This window comes from Pongo pygmaeus, chromosome 16, assembly GCF_028885625.2.
Source record: "Pongo pygmaeus isolate AG05252 chromosome 16, NHGRI_mPonPyg2-v2.0_pri, whole genome shotgun sequence".
Taxonomy (NCBI): Eukaryota; Metazoa; Chordata; class Mammalia; order Primates; family Hominidae; genus Pongo; species Pongo pygmaeus.
In genome coordinates this window covers 44,698,233-44,717,823 of record NC_072389.2, presented here as the reverse complement: position 1 = coordinate 44,717,823, position 19,591 = coordinate 44,698,233, and the positions used below count along the sequence as shown (strand labels likewise).

The window sequence follows — 19,591 nt, the reverse complement described above, 5'->3', positions numbered from 1 at the left end:
ATAAATAAAACTACTCAGATTGTAATATAAGCCAATTTTCCATATAAAAGATGAAGCCTACTTGGGTCCAAAAATCTGGGAAGGCCCTAGTCAGGCAGCCTATTCTTTGAGAAATGAGAGGGACCCTGTGTCCCAATAAAGGGCTCACGTTCAGCAAAGACTCCGGGCTGGGGCTTCCCACCCTCCTTCTTGGACTTTTTTTTTTTTTTTTTTTTTTTGAGTTTCGCTCTTGTTGCCCAGGCTGGAGTGCAATGGCATGATCTCGGCTCATCACAACCTCCACCTCCTGGGTTCAAGCAATTCTCCTGCCTCAGCCTCCCGAGTAGCTGGGATTACAGGTGCCCGCTACCACGCCTGGCTAATTTTTTTGTATTTTTTTTTTTTTGAGACGGAGTTTTGCTCTGTCGCCCACGCTGGGGTGCAGTGGTGCCATCTCTGCTCATTGCAAGCTCCGCCTCCCAGGTTCATGCCATTCTCCTGCCTCAGCCTCCCAAGTAACTGGGACTACAGCCGCCCGCCACCACGCCCGGCTAATTTTTTGTATCTTTGGTAGAGACGGGGTTTCTCCATGTTAGCCAGGATGGTCTCGAACTCCCAACCTCAGGAGATCCACCCGCCTTGGCCTCCCAAACTGCTGGGATTACAGGCGTGAGCCACCATGCCTGGCAGGACTCTTATTTGATGTAAGCAGAGCCCCTTTTGCCAGCTTCCTTGGGCTTATTCCCCCATAGATGGCAGCTGGGATCCCAGCCTCTTGCCAGTTAATATTGTCATTCTTGGAGGGGGCCCAGGTTGGGCTAATGCTCATGTGACTAGAGCTTGCTGGTGTTGAGGGTGTTCATCTGAAGTTCATGACCACTAGGCTTGATCTAAAAAAAGGGACGGAGCTTAGCCCCTCCACCGGGGAGTTATCAATTCTTAACCAGGGACCCAATACACCCTTCAGGCTAGTCAACTGCCTGCTCTGCCCCTAAAGTTCTCCTTCTGTCCAGATACTAAAGTACAAACCCTTGCTCTGCCCTTGCAGGGGAAACCAGGCTGTGGTTGAAAAGCTATCAGTTCCTGGGCTGGGCCTGTGTCTGCCACCACCTTCTGCAGACCTCCTACCTCCATGGAAGATAAAAAATATAAGCTCTGGACTCACTGGGGTTAGCAGCACAAAGCTTTGATTTAAAATCTTTTTATAACTTGGTTTATTAAAAAGAGAATGATAATAACCATTCGACCCAGCAATCTTATTACTGGGTGTATATCCAAAAGAAGAAGAAAGTTCTATTGAAAAGACACATGCACTCATATGTTCATTGCAACACTATTCACAATAGTGAAGATGTGGAATCAACCTAGATGTCCATCAACGATGGAATGGATGAAGAAAATGTGGTGCATATACACCATGAACCATTACAAGGCCATAAAAAGGAACAAAATCATGTCCTTTCCGGCAACATGGATGCAGCTGGAGGCCATTATCCTAAGCAAATAAACACAAGAACAGAAAACCAAATACCGCATGTTCTAAGTGGGAAACATTCAGTACACATGGACAAAAAGAAGGGAACAATAGACACTGGGGACTACTAGAGTGGGGAGGAAGAGATGGGGGCAAGGGTTGAAAAACTATTGGGTACTATGATCGTTACCTGGATGATGAGATCATTCATACCCCAAACCTCAGCATCATGCAATATATTCAGGTAACAAACATGTACCCCCTGAATCTAAAATAAAAGTTAAAAATAAAATTAAATAGAGAAAGAGAGCTTATAATTTGCTTTGTTCAATAACTGGAAAGAGAATCAATGAACAAATAGAATATCCAAGTGGGAGAGAAGTGAAACATTGGTTCTCAAGCTATGCTCCCCAGTAGAATCATCTGAGCTTTTAAAACCCTTAATACTTTGATCTCACCCTGTGTCAGTTAGATCAGAATTTTCGGAGGTGGGAGGTAAGCATCAATAGTTTTAAAAACTCCCCAGGTGATTCCACTTACACCCAGTTTGAAAAGTCTGTTAAAGTGTATCTCAAACTTGACTCTGTCTCACAATCATCTGGGGTCATGTTGAAATGCAGATTCGGATTCAGTGAGTCTGCAATGGAGCCTGTATTTCTAACAAGCATCCAGGTGATGCTGAAGCTGCTGGTGTAGGGCCCACAATTTGAGATTTGAGTAGCAGGATGCTAAAAATGCTAAAGTCTTTGCCACTCAGAGCCCAGCAGGAGGACCTCAGCCTGCAGGGCAAGCGCTGTGTGCCCTGGAGCAGGTGGATGTGAGAGGCAGGGGCTGTAGCAATATAGAGAGAAGCTGTAACCAACAACACACTCACAGAACTAGTTAAGGGATATTTCAGCCCTCAGCTAGAACGGGGAGAGAAACATCTGGCCTGAAGGAGGTAGAAAGCCTGTGCTTACTTGTTGTGCTGACTTGGAGGGGAGTGCTCTTGTGGGCTGAGCTCAGGGTCCTCAGTGCCTCACTGCTGTTCTGGCTCCCTTGCCCTCTGGCTTTCATTTGCTTTTCCAGAAATGGTTCTTCTGTGACTTGAGGATACCAGTGCCAAGTCTCATGCACAGTCCTTGCAGGCCCTGAGGCTCTCTGCTGAGATTTGGCATGGGCTCCACTATCAGATCCTGATGTTATCACTTCCCGAAAGCTGTTGTTTGCTTAGCTCTTGTGCTAACAGCAAGCTCCCTTTCACAATGAAAGAGAGTCATTTGGAGAATGCTTTTGATATGTGGTTGTTTTGCATGCATTAGGCTTGTGCTCTAAAAGAAGGAGTGCACAGATCAAGGGGTGCTATGGTTTGATTGTTTGTCCCCATCAAGCCTCATGTTGAAATTTGATCCTCAATGTCGGAGGTGGGGTAATGGGAAGTATTTGGATTACGGTGGCAGATGAATAGATTGGTGTCTTCCCTGGAGGTGAGTAAATTCTCACCATTAGTTTCAATGAGTGCTGATAGTTAAAAAGAGCCTGGCACCTCCTCCCTCCCTCTTTCCTCCTCTCTAGCCACGTGACTCCTGCACATACTAGCTCCCCTTCACCCTCCACCACAAGTGGAAGCAGCCTGAGGCTCTCGCCAGATGCAGACACCCAAGCTTGAACGTTTCAGCCATTTAAATCTTGAGCCAAATGAACCTTTTTTCTTTATAATTTATCCAGCCTAAGGTATTCCTTTATAGCAACACAAAATGAACTAAGACATTGGAGAATGGTTAAAATCCAGAGGCAGGTTGGGAGGAAGGAGGAGAGTTCAGGAGTAAGAGCAAGATGGACCTGGGGTTGCACAGGAAAGCACTTGTGAAAGTGATGATGTGATGGTTAATATTGAGTGTCAACTTGATTGGATTGAAGGATGCGAAGTATTGTTCCTAAGTGTGTCTGTGAGGGTGTTGCCAAAGGAGATTAATATTTGAGTCAGTGGACTGGGAGAGGTGGACCCACCTTCAATATGGGTGAGTACCATCTAATTAGCTGCCAGCACAGCTAGAATAAGGCAGGCAGGAGAAAATGGAAGAGTAGACTCACTGAGTCTTCCGGCCTTCAACTTTCTCCCATGCTGGATGCTTCCTGCCCTCAAATATTGGACTCCAAGTTCTTCAGGTTTGGACTCTTGGATTTACACCAGTGGTTTGCCAAGGACTCTTGGGCCTTTGGCCACAAACTGAAGACTGCACTGTTGGCTTCCCTACTTTTGAGGTTTTGAGACTTGAACTGGCTTCCTTGCTTCTTAGCTTGCAGATGGCCTGTTGTGGGACTTCACCTTGTGATCATGTGAGTCAATACTCATTAATAAACTCCACTTTATATATACATCTATCCTATTAGTTCTGTCCCTCTAGAGAACCCTGACATTTTCCCTGGTGGGGAAAATGGCCAGTATGGTCATGGCCACAGAGTTGAGACTTTACGTAAGGTAGGTTTGGCTCAGAGTAAAGGTATCTACTCAGCTACATTGAAACCCAGTCTAACATCTGTGCAGATGTTCCCATTCTTAGTGTTCACTTCATTCTTGGTTTCATATCTACCTCTGTCCAGGGTTTAGATTTTTAAACGTTCCCCCAAATGTCCTCTCACTTGGTCTCTGTAACTCCATTTCCCTGTGTAGTAGGAATAAGGGCTGACAATTTTATATTACTAATTGGATGTGCAAAGAAAATGTAAATTTTATTTTCCGTAATGGAGCTAATCTTGCTCCAGTACCCTCCCCCAGACGGGTAGAAAAGAAAACATGTTTCTAGTTTTTCAAGTTGCCAATTAAAGCATCTCAGACTTACTCTTTTGGTTTGAAAGTGTCTTTCAGTTTAAAATAGTCACCTTTGTGGAAACATCTCCCTGGGGTAAATTCTCAACATTTCAGACTCCTATCTCTGTTTTTTCTCCTCTCCAAAAAGTGGTTGTAGGGCCTTATTTGGGTGGGGAGGGGCCCCAGATGCAGGCATGCAGGCTTGTATTGACTCCTGTGTTCTTTCTGCTCTCTGTAGCCAGACCATAGATGGGTCTTGTCCCTGGGTTCCTGTGCAGAGCCCTTCTAGCATTTGACGGCCATCTATGGACAAGTCTATTAATCTATGATACAGTGTGAATGTTTGTGTTCCCTCCAAGATTCACAGGTTAAAACCTCATCTCCAATGCAAGAGTGTTGAGAGGTGGCACCTAATGTGAAGTGTTTACGTCATGAGGGCTCCATCCTCATGAATGGATTAACGATTCTATAAAAAGGGCTCAGAAAAGTGGGTTTGCTCTCTTCTGCCATTCTGCCATGTGAGAAAAGAGTTCATCTTCTCTGGAGGTTGCAACATTCAAGGCCCCACCTTGAAAACAGAGACTGGGCTCTTACCAGACCCCAGACCTACTAGCGCCTTGATCTTGGACTTCCTAACCTCTGAAAGTGTGAGAAATAAATTTCATTCTTTATAAATTACCAAGTCAATGGACTCACAATCTAGTCATTTGCTGAAGAACTCAGAGTCTTCCCATTTTCTCATTTCTAATTGGATGTGCAAAGAAAATGTAAAGGTTACACAGGACCTTCTTCTTGGCTGGATTTCTAGAGCCTGTCTCTCTGACTTAATCCCTTCTCCTAGTGCCCCCAGTGTGACTTATTCATGATAAGGCATTAATTCTGATGCTCTTTCCCTCCTTTAGAACCATGGAACTAGATTTTGTGGAAAGGGAGGTGTTACAGGTTTAATTGTATTCTCCTCAAAAAAGATATGTTGGAGTCCTAACCTCTGGTACCTCAGAATGTGACCCTATTTGTAGGTAAGGTATTCACAGTGGCAACCAAATTAAAATGAAATTCTTGGAATGGGTTATAATTCATTGTGACTGGTGTCCTTATAAAAAGGGATAAAAGGGAGAAATTTCAGATGCAGAGACACGCATAGAAGAAAGATGACTCAGGAGTTTGAGACCAGCCTGGCCAACATAGTGAAACCCCATCTCTACTAAAAATATAAAAATTAGCCAGACATGGTGGCATGCACCTGGAATCCCAGCTACTTGGGAGGATGAGGCAGGAGAATCACTTGAACCTAGGAGGTGGAGGTTGCCGTGAGCCGAGATCTTGCCATTGCACTCCAGCCTGGGCAACAGAGCAAGGCTGTGTCTCAAAAAAAAAAAAAAAAGAAAGATGACATGAAGATGCAGGGAGAAGACAGCCATCTGCAAGCCAAGGAGAATGGTCTAGAATGGATCCTTTCCTCACAGTCCTCAGAAAAAATCAACTGTCTGGACACCTTGATTTTGGACTTTTAGCTTCCTGAACTGAGACAACTAATTTCTGTTGTTTAAACTACCCAAATTGTGATACTTTATTATGACAGCTCTAGTGAACTAATACAGTTGACCCTTGACCCTCCAACATAGTTCGTTAGGGGCGCTGACCCCCAGCTCAATAAAAAATCTGAGTATAACTTTTGACTCTCCCAAAACTTAACTACTAATATCCTACTATAAACAGCTGATTAGCACAGGAAAATTATAAAGAAGAGAAAATATGTTTACTATTCATTAGGTCTTCATCTTGTCTTCACAGTGAGTAGAATGAGGAGCAGGAGAAAGAGGGGGAGGTGATCTGCTGTCTCAGGGGTGGCAGAGGAGGACGAGGTAGAGGAAGTGGAAGGGGAGGCAGGAGGGGCAGGCAGACTTGGTGTAACTTTCATTGAAAAAACATCCATGTGTAAGTGGACCTGCACAGTTCAAGCCCATGTTGTTTGAGGGTCAACTGTGTAGGAGGAATTGTTCCTGCCTTTTTTTTAAACCCTAAGTAAAGTCATCCTTCAAATTCTAATATTCAGCTCTCCTAGCAGAACTGGGTGTTCTCAATACTGAATAATAAAACCTCCCCCTAGAAGTTTTGAGGGGTGTGAGTGGCTAGAGATTAATATCTTTCATATATGTTAAACAAATAATTTAGGAGGGCTGGAAGGAGCATTCCTCTTCCATCTCATGGAGAATGTAGTTCCATGTATGGAGTATGTATATCCATGATTGTTGTCTTGGCTCTGAATATATTTCTACTTAATCCAGATTCTGCCTTGATCAGATCGGACCTCTCCCATTTTCAAACCAGGATGGCAGAACCACAGGCCCCAGTCCTCTGTTTACCCCCATGTCTGAAACAATGCTTCTCCAGATTTCCATAACCCACAGAAAGGATATTGTGACAGTGTGACATGCACCAGACTTTTATAACAGGTGCTTAAGTTTTACTCAAAGTCGGAATGCTTCCAGTTGGCCACTGTTAAGTTCAAAGGTTCTGTCCAAAGAGCACATTCGCCATTCCTGGAGCTCAGAACGTGTCTCCTAACAGAAATCCTGGGCTGGGCAGCTTTCAAATATGGACTTTGGCAGATGGGTGTGGTGGCTCACACCTGTAATCTCACCACTTTGGGAGGCCAAGGTGGGTGGATTTCTTGAGGCCAGGAGTTTGAGACCAGCCTGGGAAATGTAGTAAAATCTCATCTCTACCAAAAATTTAAAAATTAGCCAGGTGTGGTGAGGCACACCTATAATCTCAGCTGCTTGGGAGGCTGAGGTGGGAGGATTTCTTGAGCCCAAGAGTTTGAGGCTGCAGTGAGCTATGATCATGCCACTGTATCCCAGCCTGGGTGACAGAGAGAAAACCTGTCTTAAACAAACAAACAAACAACAAAACCCATAAAGACTTTGGAAATCTCTCCCTGAGGATGGCTGCCAGACACTGGGTGCCCTCATAGGTCGCAATTGTGCAGCCACACCTGACCATCATTCTGCTGGAGCCTGGCTCCTTCCACTGTGACCTGGGCTTAAGCTGCTTCTCTGCACAACACTTCTGTGGCTTTAGAGGCTTCTAAATCTTCCTGCCAAGTCTTGCTGGAGAAGGCAACACTAAAGACATTGGAGAGAGATGAGCTTAAAGAAGGAGAGGGTGGAAACTCCTAAAAATTTGGTGTTGGATGACGTATTAGCAATCATTCTGCTTCCCCACCCCACCTTCCCCAGCCAGGGTGAGATTTTACTGATGCTGAACTTGAACTGAGGTTCCAAGATGTCAAGTGATTAGCTCAGAGTCACAGAGGAGTTAGAGGCAGAGTTGGAAACAGATTCAGATCTGCCTCCCAAGTCAGGCCTCCTTCCTTGACAGGAGAAATAAGATGAGGCAGCTCGGTTTGTTGATTGAAAGGCCAGTATCTTCTTAGTTTAGTGATCTTTTTCCTCTACCAAAGCTAGTCCCTTCCTAATACATGAAAATACTCCTGCTCCTGGGACACCTCAAGTCCCTTCCTGTAGTCCATTTCCTGTTCTCTCCAATCCAACCTCATTCAGGGTCCTCCACCACCTGGCCCTCCATCCCTCCATCCTTCCTTCCTTCCTTATATTTACCCTGTATTGCTGGGGTTGAGCTATACAATTCTCTTGGCCATGCCTCCTGCCAGTATTTCCTAGCTTTTGGTGTTGGTAAAAATCTTCTGAGGACCTGAAAAAATGGAGATTCCCCAGTGTGTGTTCCAGCTTGAGACATTCTGGAAAAGGAATCTGAAGTTTAACAGGAGTCCTCTGTGATTCTGATGCAGGGGAGCCAGAAATCCTGCCTGAGAATCACTGCTTTACAACTTCCCACCTCTGGGCATTTTTCTGCTAGTGTGGTTGAGGGCTTTGGGATTCCTACTCTATCAAGTATGAGTTAAGTGAGCTTCGTCAAATCAAATCACTCTATCGCTCTACACCTGTGATGGTTAATCTTGAGTGTCAACTTGATTGGATTGAAGGATGCAAAATATTGATCCTGGGTGTGTCTGTGAGGGTGTTGCCGAAGGAAATTAACATTTGAGTCAGGGGGCTGGGGAAGGCAGACCCACCCTTAATCTGGGTGGGCACCATCTAATCAGCAGCCAGCACTCCTGGCTAGAATATAAAGCAGGTAGAGAAACATGAAAAAGCTAGACTGGCCTAGCCTCCCAGCCTACATCTTTCTCCCGTGCTGGATGCTTCCTGCCCTCAAACATCTGACTCCATGTTCTTCAGTTTTGGGACACGAACTGGCTCTCTTTCCTACTCAGCTTGCAGATGGCCTATTGTGGGACTTGTGATCATGTGAGTTAATATTTAATAAACTACCATATCTATATATCTATATATATATCTCCTACTAGTTCTGTCCCTTCAGAGAACCCTGACCAACACAACACCTCATTTCACGAAACCTGTCAAATCTGGACATCAATTCCTATATTCTAGGGGTGTTGTGGAAGATTAAAAAACAATGCTTTGAGTAGTAACATTACCTCTGATCAGTTGATAGCCACAGAGAATAAGGTGTAAAGTTTTCTTCCTTGGGGTAGGTATGGTCTAAAAAGTGGTTTGCAGAAGATCAAAAAGCTCTTTAAAGTTTAGAGAAATTCGAGAAAAAATCTTAAGCAATCAGCTAGGTAGAGAAAAAGTGGGATCTTGATGAAGACCTTACACAGTCCTCATAGGTATGGAGGGTTGGGACCCAAGCCTGACCCAAGCCAGGTGACCTAGGGCAAGTCACAGGATCTATCTGAAGCTCAACTATCTCACCTGTAAAATGGGGATGATGATAATATTCTGTCCCTAGCTTCCCTGGGAGACGGTAGTGCTGATCAAATGGGACACACAGTGAGGCATTTTGTGAATTAGCGAGTGCTCTGGGAATAGAAGCAAGTTATTTTTTGCACTGAAAAGGCAGCTGTCTTGTCCATTAGGTATTTCTCTCAGAATCAGAATGAAGTGATTGGTTAAAAATTGAATCATTAAAAACACCAACTTAAAATAGAGCCAGAATGGGATCTGTGTTTCAGGTGGTCAAGAAAAGTATTCGATTACTATTCTTAAATTTACCTGTTTGGGAATTATGTTGCTGCTTTATCACATGATTAAGGTCATGGGATTCCTCTAATATTCTCTATTTTTCCTAATTGCCGACTGTATTAAGTTCAAATGGTGTAGACCTGAAGGTAAAGCCTATTGGGAGTAAAAAATCCAAACCCCCAAACCAAAACCAACAAGAAAACAGAAATGAAACACTCCACCGGGATTTCCTAAGTTAACACTGACAGAAGGTAGATGGAAGTTTAATAAAGGGGCACTGGGTTGACACTTGGTGCACACGAGCCTGGCTTTATGAACTTGGTTTTCTGTGCCTTCACTTGCCTCTTTGGCTTCACCTCCCAGTCTGTCCTTTATGAATTCTCTCATCCTCCTTAACTGAGGTGCTTATTTCCTCAATCCTCTGTGCACTTGCCAACCACTGCCTTTGTTCAAACCATCAAACCACCAGCCCACCGTGCATCTCCTCTGCAATGCTGTCCTGTGTCCATGCCTTTCCCTTCTTTAAGGATGCAGGCATCCTCCAGGAAGCGGTCCAGGAGCCTCGGCCCTCTGCAGATGAGCTCTGCCTGAGCCTCTTGTGTGCCCTTGGCTCTGGTTGCCCTGCATTGCACGTTGTATATTTGGACAGCTGTTCTATAAACTGTAAGACCCTCAAGGCTGTGTCTTTTCACCTCTGCCTCCCAGAGTCTAGCATAGGTCTGTAAATATCAGAGCATAACAATTTCTTATTGTTGATAAAGATTCTGAAATACTAGTCTCCTTTGATGAGAAAGAGTGAACAGGCCGAGGTGGGTGGATCAGCTGAGGTCAGGAGTTTGAGACCAGCCTGGCCAACAGGGTGAAACTCTGTCTCTACTAAAAATACAAAAAATTAGCCGGGCATGGTGGTGTGTACCTGTAATCCCAGATACTCAGGAGGCTGAGACAGGCGAATTGCTTGAACCTGGGAGGCGGAGGTTGCAGCGAGCCGAAGTCACCCCATTTCACTCCAGCCTGGGTGACAGAGTAAGACTCTGTCTCAAAAGGAAAAAAAAAACATAGTAAACAGGGATGGGTACTAACTTTTACAGAGAAACCTAATGTGCAATGAGTGTATGAGGGGGGATGGTTAGATGCGTTGACTCTGGAATGAGACCGCAAGCCCATTTCTTACTTCCGAACATGTGTAAGCATTAATTAAAAATATTAAATATTTGGATACCCATCTCTCTAATAATCAAGCTTCTTACTTCCTGACTTAGCATTCAAGCTGTACACCCACTGACCCATGAACTAAAAACGTCTTTTCATTTAGGCATTAGAAACAGATGTAGAGCTGAATATTGAACCTATTTAAATGATTTTGACTTTGGAACAGAAGATATTCTGCTAAAAAACTATTCTTAAATCCAACAAGAGAGGCTGTTCCTTCACAAGTAGAATAGTAAACTCATGTCTCTCATAAAGAGAATTTGTAAGTGGCCTTTCCCCCCCGACCATTGGGACCACAGTCACATTTAAATCGTTTCATCAAATGAGGGAATTTTCTTATGAGACAAATTCTAAGCACTCAGGCCATGCTACAGTGAGTTTTTCAAGGGAGATCACATTTCCCAGGTATTTGGAGGTTCCTGTGCATCTATTTAGGGACTCAGAAATAACTTACTTCAGGCACAAACTTATAAAGAATGTCTTCACAATCCGAGTGCAACTTGAATCACAAAAAAATTAAAGTATCTTTTTTAAAATCTCAAGACATTAGAGATCTAAATTAAATTGAAGAAACACACATTCATAATGCTTGAGTTTTGTTGCCAGCCTTTATTTGATAATGCTGCCAAATATACCTTATTTTAGAAGAGCATTGTGAGATAGCAGAGAGATGAAAGTTAGACAAAAAACAATGCTGCCTTGGAAAAGGCAACTGTGTGCTCATCACCCCTGCCCAGTGGTGACAGGTGGACACCTGGGTAGGAACCCTGCTGCTGGTTGGCTGATAGGAGGTGCTGCACAGAGATCCCTGCCTGGCTTTCATCCTTTCTCAGTGGCAAGTCAGTCTAGTTCAGACCCAGACAGGTGGAAGAAGTCAACTCCTAACTAGGGTATAATGAAGCATGATGGAAGTATTTGACCCAGCGGCTCTTCTATACCCAGGAGGCCCTGACTGCCACATTCACCAGTTGATTTTCCAGGTGAGGACAAATGGAGACTGATAAAGCTGTGTTGGGATGAGGCTGCTATTGGTGGGATAGACTCACCCTCTATCTAAAGCCTCATTCTGATATACTCCCCCCCCACCCCCGAGCAGGGAGAAGGATTAAAATTTCTGCCTTAGTAAATGAAAAATCCCTAAAAACAGATTATGAAAGTGGATTATGAATAGTTTTCCTCTGGAATACCAAGATACCCTGGTATTCCAGAATAGAATATTTTCCCCATTCAATTTGTTTCTGGGACATGATGCTCAAGAGTTAGTGTGTTCTGGTAGCATAGAAGGCACATAGTCTTGTCTTGGCTCTAGGACTGACACCATCATGAACACCTTGGATAATCACTGGGCCGTATTTGTGCCTCACTTTCTCCATCTATATACTGTGTGCTTTACACTTTGGAGAAAACAACGTGTTTGTCAACTTAACTCTGCCCTGAATGACTTCTACCAGTGTCTGCAGTTCTTGGTGTTAAACCTTCTTGGATCCACCCTTTCTAAGGGTATGGCTTCCAGTGGTTCAAACCTGGTGAAAATCACCCCTATTCAGAGAACCATCCCCAAACTTCTGCATCCAATGCTCTGTGAGACATCAAGTAGAGAAACAGACTATGCTCTGGGGAAGGCTTTTTTTTTTTTTTTTTTTTTTTTTTTTTTTTTCAAAAAAACACTCTGGAGGAAGAAACAGTTATACTCTATGTTTCTCTGTGCTCCTCATTCCTGGCCCAGGCAAGTGGGTGCTTCTTTCAGGCAATTGGAAAACAGCTGAAGAAATGCAATGGCAGCTCTGCACAGAGGCAGAGTTGCTTAAGAGCCATCCTGAACTCAGGCCCGAAGAGCACTTTTAAAGCTAGTGATCTCGGCAGGAGCTGGCAAGATAAGTGTTGTTGGAAAATTTCTGTGTTTAGGTCTAAGTCATCTTCTTTTAGTTTCTTCCCTTAAGGAAAGGAATGCACAGAAGAGAGCAAATTTGTTTATTTTCCTGACATTCCTTCATCTGCAGAGCATTAGGAACCTGTCTGTTATGGTCCTGGTTTGCTACTGGACCAGAAGGGAGGAAATTGGGGTAATAGGCAGAAGGATTCCTTTGATATAATAAGACAACAATGCAACTAAACAAAATCCACATACCAAGCCTCCAGCTGGTGCCTATTGGATGAGGGCTGGTAAACAAGAACCTAAACTGCCCAGCTTATAATGTGACTGGGCTTCACTTCTCACTCGGAAATGCATATACAACCAAACAAAAGACATTAGCATCTGTGCTGTGCATCCCTCTTAACAGTCACTTATCACATTTATGACTGCCCTATGAGAGCTCGGGATCCCTGATCTTCCCTGATTCTTGGAGCCTTCCTCTATGCTGCAACTGAGTTTAGTGAGAGAAAGAGTGAGCACAAACATTGGTGCCCCAAACATGGCAGCTTAGGTTAACCCTTCAGCCTCGGCCAGGGTAATGGAGATTGCTACCAAATTTGTCAAGTTACATGTGTAAATTTGTCATCCTAAACTTGTGTGTCTTCTTATAGGAGGGAAACTCATTAAGGATAGGAAACATGTCCCTATAGAAAGCATAACTTCCTCTTCCCTCAAGTGTATGCCTCCTACCTGCCCAGGGTAACTAGTCCCTTAGCCTCCTGTCTGAGCCAGACATGGAATGATTTCTATCCTAGCTGTCACACCTGGGACAGTGACACTTGTTAAATTTTACTTGGTTTAGTGCTGAGACCCTGTCAGTCGAGTTTTGGGCAGTGGCTAGGGTCCCTGTCATTTTTACCACTCTTTGAAAAATGATTTCTAGTGGCAACAAATATGTCGGTTAATGAACTGGGGACACTTTGTTTTTAGACCTTTAGAAAGACAGTTATCCTTATAGGTCATTTTATTCAAATTCTCCACCTATCCATGCAAAATGTTCTAAGATCCCTAAAAGAAAGTTCATTCTGTCTGTTTTAGTTGAAATCTCCCAGCCCTTGTTAAAGGCTGTAGTTGCAAAGATGACAAAGTGTATACAGATGGGTGGGTAGTGCCTAGCTCATGGTGGTTTAGATATGAACTCGACCCTTTCCCTTGCCTCTGGGCTGAATGGATACTCCCTGCAGGATGTTGGTTCCTCTGAGTTTGTGGAATATATCATCATAATTTGGCCTTATCTGTGTCCGTTCTTCTGGAAGCTTGGATAACTGACAGCTTGGTTGTCAATTAAAGTAAATTTTGATTATGATTAGGGGGTAAGAGTGACAAAACTGCCACATTTGGTTTAACACATTTTCCTTTTTTAGTTAAGAGAAGAAAGAGCCAAGAGTTGTTAGCAGCAGTTTCAGCTTCCATTGTGAAAATAAGTTATCTTCACTGTGAGAATTCTCCTTGGGACTCAGGACAAATCCAGGCCATAATAATGCCTTTGTCTGATAAGCAAAATGGCAACATGTGGAGGTGGTGATATGGTTCAAGGAATACTAAACTTGCGGTCTGAAGACCTGGGTTCTTGAAAGGAGGACGTCTCTTATTAGCTGTGTAACTAGCAAGTCACAATCTCCCTGAGGCCCCGTTTCCTCCTCTGTCGAGTGTGGATAATATTTTCTCTGGCCATCTTATGGGGCTATTCTGAAAACCCCAAAAGATGTAGTAAATTTGATCTTACATTGGGGTTCTAAAATCATCACCTATGATGAAAATCAAGTATAGTAAAATTATCCTCATGAACTGTAAGAGTCCATGGAGGAGACGAACGTTCTTTTTCCTGATAAGTCCAATACAATCAACATTTTTCCATTTCTGGACAGATCGTTGTTTCTTCAGTTGAGTATAAAATGAAGCACTGGAAAACTACTGGGTACTATGCTTATTACCTGGGTAATGAAATAATATGTACACTAAAACCTTTTTGACACACAATTACCTATATAGCAAACCTGCACCTGTGCCCCTGAACCTAAAATTTTAAAAAGGGATATATTAGCATTTCATTTTAAGGAAGCATGGTTAAACTGGAAATAAAACTGAACCTAAGTTTCACCCATGTTGCTTTCTTTTCTTGCTCCTGTGTTCATTGTTTCATCATTCATGCAACAAACTTAATAAATAAAATGGCTTATCAAAAAGTAGGATTTAATATAACTGAGAGCAACACAAATTCAACACAACTTAAAGTTGATGTGATTATGAAATGCAATTATCAGCAAAAGTAAGAAAAAAATCTAAAAAGTGAACAACAACCACAACAGATGAACCAGTTGGTTTGCATTTAGAGGCTCTCTTGTACCAAAAAAGGTGTCTTTTAAACAGTAGAAGCCAGGTTTGATGGTGTGCACCTATAGTCCTAGCTACTAGGGAGGCTCAGGTGGGAGGATTGCTTGAGCCCAGGAGTGCGAGGTTACAGCGAGATATGATTGTGCCACTACTCTCCAGCCTGGGTAACAGAGTGACACCATCTCTCCAAACAAACAAACAAACACCATAGAATTTTACTTCACCTGATGAGATTCTCCTAAAATGACATAGGAGACATAGGAGCAATGGAACCAGCCAGAGGAAAAGCAGTCACATCACCCTTCTCAAACTCTTGGAATGAAATGGTAGATGGAACCACCCATTGTTTCTCTTTCTTGTACAGGCTGTAATTGCTTTTCTTTATTACCTTGTGTGTGTATACTTGCATTCTTATAAGTTAAATGCATGCATGTGACTACAGTGCAGTAAAAGCTTTGAAAAAAAAATCAAAGGGCTATACAAACGAAAGGTGAAGGGTTGTAAGACAAAGAAGGAAAAGGCAGCTTCCCAGAATGGTGAGTCAGAACTGCCATGATAAACCCAATGGTTGCTTTTTGGGGAAGAGCAAACTAGGGTGCTAGGTGCCGAGGCTACAGCTGCTGTCTAGTTCCTAAGACAAGGATCTCAGCAGAAAAGGTTTTTTTCAAAGCAACTTTGAAGATATACAACAAACTGCATATATTTAATTCAATTTGATGAGCTATGATGAATGTATATGCTCATGAAACCATCACTATAACCAACATAACGAACATTTCCATTTTTCTGAAAAGATCCCTCATGCTCCTTTGTAATCCATCTTTCCCTCCACCTTCATTTCCAGGCAACAAATGATCTACTCTTTGCCACTACATACTAGTTTTCATTTTTTAGATTTTTATATAAATACATAAATGGAATAATACAATATGTATTCTATTTTGAGGGGGTTTTGTCTTCGTTTACACAAAATAATGATTTTGAGATTCATCCATATTGTTGTATCAACAGTCTGCTCTGTTTTGTTTCTGAGTACTATTGTATAGATCTATCACAATTTGTTTATCTAATCACCTATTGATGGACATTTAGGTTGTTTCCAGTTTTTGTCTGTTACAGGTAAAGTGGGGGTGAATATTCATGTATGAGTCTTTATGTGAACATGTGTTTTTATTTACTTGGTGTAGAATTGCTGGGTCATTCCAAACATTGTATGGTAGGTTTATGTTTAGCTTTAGAATCTGCAAAACTCTTTTCCAAAAAATTTGTATCATTTGCTATTTCCACCAGTAGTGTATGCGAGTTCTGCTTGCTCTTCATCATTGCCAACGCTTAGTATGGTCGGGCTTTTTAATTTAAATCTTTCTGATGGATGTGGAGTGATATTTCACTATGGTTTTCACTTACATTTCCCTAATGACCAATGATGTTAAACATCTTTATATATGATTTTAGCCCTTGATAGATACTCTTTTGAAGTGTCTGTTCAACTTTCATTGCCCATTAAAGAAAATAGGTTGTTTGTCTAGTTCAATAATTGTAAGTAATTATTGAGTTGTAAGAGTTCTGTATACATTTTGGTTACAAGTCCTTTGGATATTTTCTCCTAGGCAGTGGCTTGCCTGTCTGTTTTCTTAATGGTATTTTTCACAGAATAAAAGTGTTTAATTGTGATGAAGTAGCATTGAGCAAACAACATTTCTAACAAATGCTCCATTATTTTTATTTTCTTTCTAAGAAAAGTTTGCCCACTCCAAGGTTACAAAACTTTTCTCCTTTATCTTTTTTAGAAGTTTTGTAATTTTATATTTTACATGGAAGTCTGTGATCCATTTCAAATTACTTTTTGTATATGATGAGAGTTAGGGGTCAATATTCATTTATTCCTTTATGGATAGGTAATTGATTTGGTAGCATGTGTTGGAAAGGCTATTCTTTCCTCATTAAATTGCCTTGGCACCTTCATTGAAAATCAATTGACTATTTATGTGTTGGCCTATTCTTTGCTTCTATTCTGTATAGGGTTTGCAGTTGTCATATGCAAGAGGGCTAGGCTATAGGGGACTCATACTTTCATAACAGAACCAGATTCCTCAAATAGGTTTTTGACATGAAGTTTACGTTTTCTATTATGAAATTAATATATTGACTCCTAAATAAAATAAAGGGCAAAAAAGTAGAAAGTAGAGAGAAACATTCATGTATTATCTCACTCTCTGAAGCAAGCTGCTTTTAAGTTGAAAAATACATGTTCTTCCAATTTTTTTCTCTGTCTCTGAATATTTAAGGAACACAATCAGAGGCAGAATCGTCTGGTGGTTAAAAGTACAATCTGGAGTTAGATTGCTTGATTTTCAATCCCAGCTCTTCCACTCATCGGCTTTGTTATCTTAGGCAAGTAACTTAATATCACTTGGCTTTGTGTTCCTCATCTCTAAAGGAAAATCTACAACATATGCTTATTTGCGAGGAGGGGTAGGGGGGCCATGGGGTTGAGTTAATCTATGTGAGTCAGTTAGTGTAGTGTCTGGAACAAAAGAAATGCTGCAAACTTCTTGGTTATCCTCATCATCACCTTCATTTCTTCCATCCATTTCTAAATACAGCTATTTTCTTAGGGCCAGGTAACTAGATTGAAGCAGAGTCCATGAAGAACTAACCATGCCTCACCGTGAGTATGCTTTCATTTTAACATGGTTATTGTCTTGCTTTATGTATTTTTGCATATACTTAACAGATGAAGCTGACCCTCTAGAGGGCTAGTGTTCAGATACCAGCACTAAGTTCCACATCCATTGAAGGTGTTGGGCCTCTTGGCAGCTGTTGGGTAGTAGGGCTGAATGCCAGTTAGCAGGATGTCCACCCAATCTGTGCAGTGTTGGGAAAGTGAATGCCACTCTTCAAAGACCAGGGGGCCTCTGCAGAACTGGCTTCCAATTGCTATCCAGCTTATCCCCTGCCACAGATATGCCAGCACTTTAGCAGTGGACTTATTTAGCTCTTCAAGCCTAGAATCTCTTGCTACAAACACAATATGCAATGCAAAGATGATAGGAAAGTGTCAGTAGATTTTAATTATTATGTATTTAAAAATACCCACATATTGCAAACATAAAAAAAAACCTATAGGTTATTCGTGCCTGGATTCACCTTTTATTGTTTTCAAAGCATGGAAATATATCCATTTCTAGATTTTACATGTAGAAATTTGTAGTATGAGAAAGGGCAGCAAAGGTGTGATACAGCTGTGGAACCAGCTCCGTGGAACAGCTGTGCTCCAGTTGTTTAGATTCCCCCAACAGGAAGAAATACAAGGTGAAATTCTGGTTCATATCATCTTTGAATCTAAAGTCTCCTGTTGATCTCAGCTTTTTTGAGACGATATTGTCTTTTGTAGTGTAAATCTGCAGAAGAACCTATGTAGATGAGGAAAGATGACTATTCACATAAATCCTTGGAGATTTAATGGCTGTGCTAGATGTTCTCCATTTGCACTGCTAGATCCAGCCTACCCTTCTCTGGGCTGCTCTGTGGAAGCTGATTTACAAGGGTCTCATCAGTGGATATTGGGCTTGGCCATTGGGAGGCACCAGCAAGAGATCATAGAGTGGGAGGAGAGGAAGGCTTGGGTGTTAATTCCCCCTTTTCCCTCCCTCCTCTGCTGTTCCCTGAAGGGTTTGGATCCTCTGCAGCTGGCCTCTCAGCTATAGCTCTCTCACTTAGGGCTCTGGTAGCAGCTCCCTGCTTGACCCTCCAGGGAGAGGAGAGTTGGCACCTTTCTGCTGTGGCTACTGCTGGAATGCTTAACTCTCCCTGTTGGTTCCCTCAGCCACCCCTGCAGATGGCTCCTTCATGAAGATCTCCCCATTTGGAACACAACATCTGTTTCCTGCCGGGACCCTGACTGACACAAGGGTCAAAATAAGCTCCTTCATGGGAAGCATTGAGAGAGGCAGAAAATAAAGAGAAGGAAGACAATACTATCCATTCATTGCAGTCGTCTATGTGCTAAACACTGTGTGAAGCATTTTGCATGTATTCAATAAACATTTACTCAATGCTTTCTGTGGGTTAAACACTAATAAATAAGACAGTTTCTCTGCTCTCAGAGAGATGACACATGCAATCCTCATAACGACCCTACTATTATTATCATGACTTCTAGCATAGGAAAGTTGAGTCTCAGAGAAGTTAAGTTACTTTCCCAAGGTCACTAGCCAAGTAATTGCAGAACTGGAATTTGAGCCCTGGCTGTCTGACTCTAAAGCCCATGCCCTCCTCTCTCCACTGTAACAACAGCTGCTCATGCATCCTTGCAAGTCGGCAGCTGGATGAATTCCAGGAGTGGAGTTGTTTTGTTCAGCTTTGTAATGACAGAAGTGTAGGGAAAGCCTGGAGTCATCCCAAGAGAAGGCCATGGGGCTGAACTGCTTAGGGACAACTCATCGAGGATGAGCTGCTGGAGGGCTGTGATTGATGGGTGCTGAGAGGCAAAGGCGCTATTGGCCCCAGTAGGCTGAGGATGAGGGATTCAGATTCTTGTCCCTGGACCTTCCCAGTTCTGCCAGGAGCCAGCTGTTGACAGCAGGTAGAGATGCCTCTTTTGTTGAAGTTGAAGCATTTTCCTCCGCCCTGCCAGAGGCATCTGTGTGCCATGAAAGGACTGTGTCTTTTACAGGTAGGAACCTTCACGACGAGGTCACTCTTCTCTGCAGTTTCCTGAAGGATGTGCTAAGCTCCAAGAGGAAAAATAAACTGGCTGGCATATCGTTCGGGGCTTCAGGATTCAAACCTTGGGTCCCCTTCATTTTTGT

The 19,591-nt window shown here is 42.6% G+C and overlaps 1 long non-coding RNA gene across 1 annotated transcript; it reads left to right on the top strand.

Moving 5' to 3' along the window:
- The first annotated feature begins 2,866 nt into the window (after positions 1-2,866).
- On the top strand, positions 2,867-18,758 carry LOC129013958 (uncharacterized). The gene is made up of 3 exons (XR_008494087.1): positions 2,867-2,919; positions 17,396-17,448; positions 18,607-18,758. It is a non-coding gene; the product is annotated as an uncharacterized LOC129013958 (long non-coding RNA).
- The last annotated feature ends 833 nt before the right edge of the window (positions 18,759-19,591 follow it).